This window comes from Anolis carolinensis, chromosome 2 (genome assembly GCF_035594765.1).
Source record: "Anolis carolinensis isolate JA03-04 chromosome 2, rAnoCar3.1.pri, whole genome shotgun sequence".
Classification (NCBI taxonomy): Eukaryota; Metazoa; Chordata; class Lepidosauria; order Squamata; family Dactyloidae; genus Anolis; species Anolis carolinensis.
In genome coordinates, this window is record NC_085842.1 from 129,933,480 (window position 1) to 129,939,598 (window position 6,119).

At 41.1% G+C, this 6,119-nt stretch overlaps 1 long non-coding RNA gene across 1 annotated transcript; it reads left to right on the forward strand.

Annotated features, from left to right (window-relative positions):
• Window positions 1-1,733: 1,733 nt before the first annotated feature.
• Window positions 1,734-5,719, forward strand: LOC103277846 (uncharacterized). Its single transcript, XR_505712.3, has 3 exons — window positions 1,734-2,028; window positions 3,702-3,832; window positions 4,337-5,719. It is a non-coding gene; the product is annotated as an uncharacterized LOC103277846 (long non-coding RNA).
• The last annotated feature ends 400 nt before the right edge of the window (window positions 5,720-6,119 follow it).

Here is a 6,119-nt window from a genome sequence, read left to right on the forward strand (position 1 = left end):
GGAGCGCTCGTTTAGCAGAAAAAGCCAGCGTTAATTAGGCTGGTTCCCTTGAGAGTTTTCAGGGAGGACTGCATCTGGCAAAGTTGTTGTCTTGGGTCATTTTCCCTTGGGAAAGAGCTCGGACACCTGGCTGAGGAGGAGAGCAAAGTCCCATAAAAGTTCTGGGCACCAAATAGATCTTGCGGTGTTCAACGTGTCAGTTGAGGGATCACATCGACTCTAGTTTTGCAGCGCGCTACTCTCGAGTAGACCGGCTGCCTCTCGCCTTCCTGTCAAGCCTGGACAGTGATTCAGCTTTACCACAACTAACTTTGCCTTGCTTTGCATCCTAGCCCCGGATTGAGCCCTGGAACTCTGGACAGCTCTTGCCTTAATTCCCCACTCAAACAGCCTGCCGGTTTGAGTGTGTTTCGGTTAATGGATTTAAAACTTTGAATTCTAATACTGGATATCTGCTTACATATTACTGGACTATATTTGACCTTTCCTGAAAGGTCTACTGCTGGACTATATACTCTGCTTATTTTTTATTGCCTCCTTTATTTCCTTAATAAAGATATTAGATTGTTTATTGGCCTTCGTGTCTGATTCCCAGTGCTCACGCTGCCTGAGGTGTCACACAGAAATCCCAGCCAGTTTACCAGTTGTTAGGATTTCTGGGAGTTGAAGGACAAAAACATCTGGGGACCCACAGATTGAGAACCACTGGTCTATGAAGTTGCAGGAACTTATGCTTTGCATTGCTTCCTAGTGTTTTCACTTTTCTGTTTGCCATGCAAATTCCCAGTTAAAATGATTTAGTTCTAACTTCTGTGAGTTATTGTGAGATTCGGCTAGGATAATTTTTGTGAGGAGGTTGATGCAGTGATTCATCAGCTCATGTTACTAACCATAGAAGTGAATTAAGCAAAACACATTGCTTAATATTTTTTAAAATTTAATGATTAAATTAGGGCAGAATTTGGGACAGTGAAACCATTTACCTATTGGTAAAAATGCCATGAATAGCTAACTTATATAAATATAATGTGACGTATACTTTTAAAAGAACAACTGGATGATCCAGCTACAGGGTGACCACAAGCGAAAGACAAAGTTCCTGTGCCTTTTAAAATACATAATGTTTTTAAGTTGGTAAGTGGGAAGTCCATTTTAATATTTTAATTTAATTTATTTTTGTTTTTAATTGTATATTAATTTTTAAAACTATATAGAGGGGAAATAGAGGAAGTTAAGAAATTTAGGGATATGTGTTGTAAGTTCTTCTTGTAATATTACAGTTCATCTGAAACATATATGTAATACTTCCGTATATTTCCTTGGCTGAATTATCAATAAAAATTATTGAATTTTTTTAAAAAAGTATTTTCATTAGGCATAGCTTGTTACAGAAACTTTGCCTCCTGACCTTCTATCTTTATACAATTGTTAAACATAGAATCACCCCTCTCCCCCTGCCTGTTCTTCTAATGCATCAATAAAGGGAAGAGATCTTTAAAATGTTGGTCTTAAACATTTAAATCATAGGACATTTTACTTTAAAGGAAGTCCTGCTGAATCCAATGGAATTCTACTCAGGGAAGTATGCATAAAGAGCCTCAGGCTCTATTGCAGAGAGAAAAAAGCCTTGGGGAGGCTACCAGGGAGGGAAGAAGTTTTACAACTGAAAATGAGGAGGAAATGGTTTTAGCAGCCTAGGAGAAGGGATTTCCCCTCCTTTAAATAAACTGCTGCATCCTTGTGCCTGGCCCCAGCTCCGGCAAGAAGCCAGAGCAGAGTGCAATCAAAGTGGGCCCTCACCTGGGACTCCTTGAGCGGATTCAGGGCTGGTGCCATTGTGTGTCAGTTGTAAGCGTCTTTGAGAATCCTGCAGAGAAACCAGGTCAGGAGCCAGGAAGACAGTTCAAACGCAGAAGCCAAGGCAAGAGGGGAAACCAAAGTCAGAGTCAAGCAAAGCCAAGGTCACCGCCAAGGAGTCTGTCAAGCAGAGCAGAAAGCTGGGAGCAGCATCAAGCTAGCAAAAGTCAGGTCAGAAACATTGGCTGGGAAGCACAGACCAAAAACATACACAACAGACAAAGCCCGTGCAAAAACCACACCAAGCTTCAGATGCATGCAAAGAGAGAATAAACATTGCCTATTTAAAGTGATGTCTTCTCTCTTCTAGAAAAAGCCACATGCACAAACCCCAAAACTATCCCCTCAAAAGTGCTCCATAGAACATTTCCAGCACACATTGCACATTGAAAAGCAAGAAGTACCAAATCCAGCCCTTAGCTGTGAAAGAGTAGTGTCTTAATTATTAGGGTTGTTAGGGCTGCTGTCCCAGGCCCTGCAAAACCTGAGTAGTAGAGATAATTCACTGAGATGTTCTGGTGATGTTACAGGGATCAGCCCCTGGTGATATCATTAAGCAGGATACAGTTTGCTCTCTCTATCCATGGATTCAAACACCCACAGCTTGAAAGTATTTCCTCCAAACATTCCATAAAGCAAATCTTGAGTTGCCATTTAATATAAGGGGCGGCATTTCACTATGCCATTGTATATAATGGGACTTGAGCATCTGCCAGTGTAAATCCAAGGGTGGAGAATCACTGTAGATCCCATCAATGTAGATCCTATTAGTGTAGTGGCCCTCCCAAAACTATATTGTGCCATATCTTCCATGACACCCAGACAACAGAGTCAATGGAGTTGGAGCATGGAAATTGCTATTGAACCATGGTTATTTATTTTGTGGGCAGGGGGTCTTCCCTTATCCGCATGTTTTTAGACTACAACTTCCAGTAGCCGTAGACACCAAAACCAATGGGGAGGAATGCTGGTAGTTACAGTCCAACAACAGTTTGAGGGCCATCTAATTCTCCTCCTTGATTGCTTTGCTTTGCTTTATATCTTTCCTTTCTCAACTAGCTGTTGAAGTGGTTTACAATAAGATTCATTAAACAGGTATAGGTTAAAATTTTGAAAGTTGTAATACTGAAGTAGAATTAAACAAATTATAATATTAAAGTGAATAGCACTTTAAAAGCACATTGGAAATATCACACCCACCTGTTAAAAGCTCTTTCTTCAGTAAACAGTCAATTGTCAAAAGCTAAGCTGAGTAAAAAGTCCCTTGCCTTTTTAAAAGTCTCACATTCCTGATATCTGTTATAGATCTCACACTAATCTGAACCTCTATAAGGCAACTCCCTATGTTCCTAAAGTGTTATCTGAGGCTCCATATATACTGCCATATAATCCGGTTTCTGATCCCAGATTATCTGCTTTGAAATGGATTATATGGCAGTCTCATATAATCCAGTTCAAAGCAGATAATCTGGGATCAGATACTGGATTATATGGTAGTGTAGATCCAGCCTGTGCCTACTGCAATACCATAATAGGTACTTCAGAAAGAAGATCATCATTGTTCATTTTTTGGTCTTGGGGCCCTTCCACACTGCCCTTTATCCCAGGATCTGATTCCAGATTATTTGCTTTAAACTGAAATATATGAGTCCCCACTGTCAGATAACCTGAGATAAACTGATAATCTGGGATCAGATCCTGGGATAAAGGGGCAGTGTGGAAGGGCCCTTATTCCCTTCCTAGCTGCTGATGACAAGTGATGTGCATGCATATCAGACAGCCACAAATAGTTTGGTACTGCTACTTGTGAAAATCAAATCAACTCTCTTGTCTTATATTTTTAGAAAGTTTTGAGCCAAGGAAAATGCCAAATGACTTAAATGAGCATGTCAGAGAGGAAGACTCCCAGATCTCAAGACCTGGACTCGTTTGTCCAGACAGGAGGAGCTCAGAAGGAGAGTTCTGCCTTTGAAAAGTATGTCGGTAACATATATTTTTGATATGTTAGACATAGATTTTAACATTATTTCCATGGCATACTATGTGCATTTGTGGTGAATGCTTAATGTATCTTTTTATTGACATCACCAGGACCTGTGCCCTCTTACATCACAAGAAATAGCCTGGAGGGCTCAGGGTCTGGGCCTGAAATGCCAAGGACTTGAGATTATTCTGACCTGGAAACCCGATTTGGGCCATGTTCACCACCAGAACAGGACCAGGTGCCTAGGAGCAGTTGGTGTTCTAGTGATGGAATGGGGCAAATATATATGTACAATTGACCTTTGGTATCCTCTGGAGTTTGGTTCCAGGGTCCTTTGTGAGATACTAACAGTCCAATTATATACAGTGGCACAGTCAAATGATATCCCTTCTATAAAATGGCTTGAGATCTATTTATTTTTTTCATGTTGTTGATGGTTGAAATCCATGGATACAGAATCCATGGTAAAGAGGGCTAACTACAATCCTTTTTCAGATGACCAGAGGGCTTTCTGAAGTGGGTTACATCGAAGTCTGGACAACGCGTTCAGAAGAGAAGTCCATGGCAGGCATCTGCAACCTGGTTTGTTTCTTGCCTCTTCTGCCTAGAGAGGGGGTGAAAAATATTCCATGAGTGTGGAGGGTCTAGGAAAGGCATTCCCCTCTCCAACATTCCCCAAGAAGATTAAAGCTCCGTTGTTCTCTTGCCAATTTTAGCCCATTAAGCTAGCTAATCACAAGGAAAGGCCATTATTAGCTGAACAACACACTGTAAATAATTAATGCAAAAAGCAGGATTGCATCCCTGGAGAGGCATCCTGGGCTTCAGCCATCAGGGATAGCCCTGGTCCGGGGAGCCCTTCAAAGAGGGAGGGAGGGAGGGAGTGAAAAGGAGGGGTTTTCTCCATAGGCAATGCTAGTCACCTCCTTGGTGTGGAAAAGGAAGACAGTGGGAAGAAGCTAGTCCTCCTTCTCCTGAACAGAAAATGAAAGTCTTGATATGCAAGTGAAGGGGGCAGCAGTGGATCACTTGAGAAGGTGTTCACTGCCTGAGGTGAAGAGCATGAGGGCTGTATGGAAGCTGACTGGCCCTGACAGTTGAATACCACCATCCTCTATGACACCCTGAAGGCAGTAGGTTAGTTTAAGAAATCAGAGTGGATGCTAAATGTCCCACACAACCCAACAGACAGGGGATCAGGAGGAACAGGCTAGGGGGTACTGTTGCGTGGCACCCCACTTCCCTGCATCTCCTGGCTGAGATTGTTGCCCTATTTAGCTTCATGACGGGTCCAGAACTAAGCAGACACAAAAGCCCTATGGGCACAGGTCAAGATAGCTCTAATGCTGGGGATCAGTGTTTCCAGCCTCAACACACTCTGGATGTGCAAAGTACATTAACCTTCAATGTTCCCTAGGAATCTATATAGTTGGGGGAAGGTAACATTCTGGCAGAGTCCGCCTGCATTTCCCACAAGCCCTGTTTAGCAAAGGTAATCCATATGTTTTCACTTTGAAAGCGTCTGCCCTCACTAGTTGAAAAGATCCAAACACATCAAGCTGCCTTAAACTGAAACAGATCATTGCTCGCTCCATGCAGCTGAATACTGACTCTGTTTTTTTGAAATCTCAAGCTGGGTTTTTTCTGCTACTTTTAATGGAAAATTCTGCAGATTGAATTTTGGAAATTTCTCAAAGCTTGGAAGTACTGTAACTAGTTGTTTGTATAAAAAGGTTCTTATTAATCTTGTTTTGCAGTTACTAAAACACAGTTATGTTCTAATACTATTGTAACATATCAAGGGATAATGTAACTTCCTTCACTGTGTTACTGTATGTTTTTAGTTATTTTCATAGTGAACAAAAGTGTGTAGTCTCATTTCCTAAGTGTGTTTATTGTCTTCCATAATGGCTTGCAGCTTTTTGATGGGGCTTTAAAAGCAAGTAAAAGTATCCCCAAGGTTCAGTCCTGGAGCCAACAATCTTCAATAGTTTTTAATCAACATTTTAAATGACAGAGTAGAGAGAATCCTTATCAAACATGCAGATGATACAAAACTGGGAGGGGCAGCTAACACATTGGAAAATATGGAAGTAATTAAAAAATAATTTCAATAAATTAGAAAACTGGGCTGAAATCAATAAAATGAAACTCAACAGAGGAAAATATGAAATTCTACATTTGGGCAACAAAAGCCAAAAGCATAGGTATACTATGGGGGATACTTGGCTTAGCAATACTACATGTGAAAATTACCTTGGAATTATTGTGGATCTTA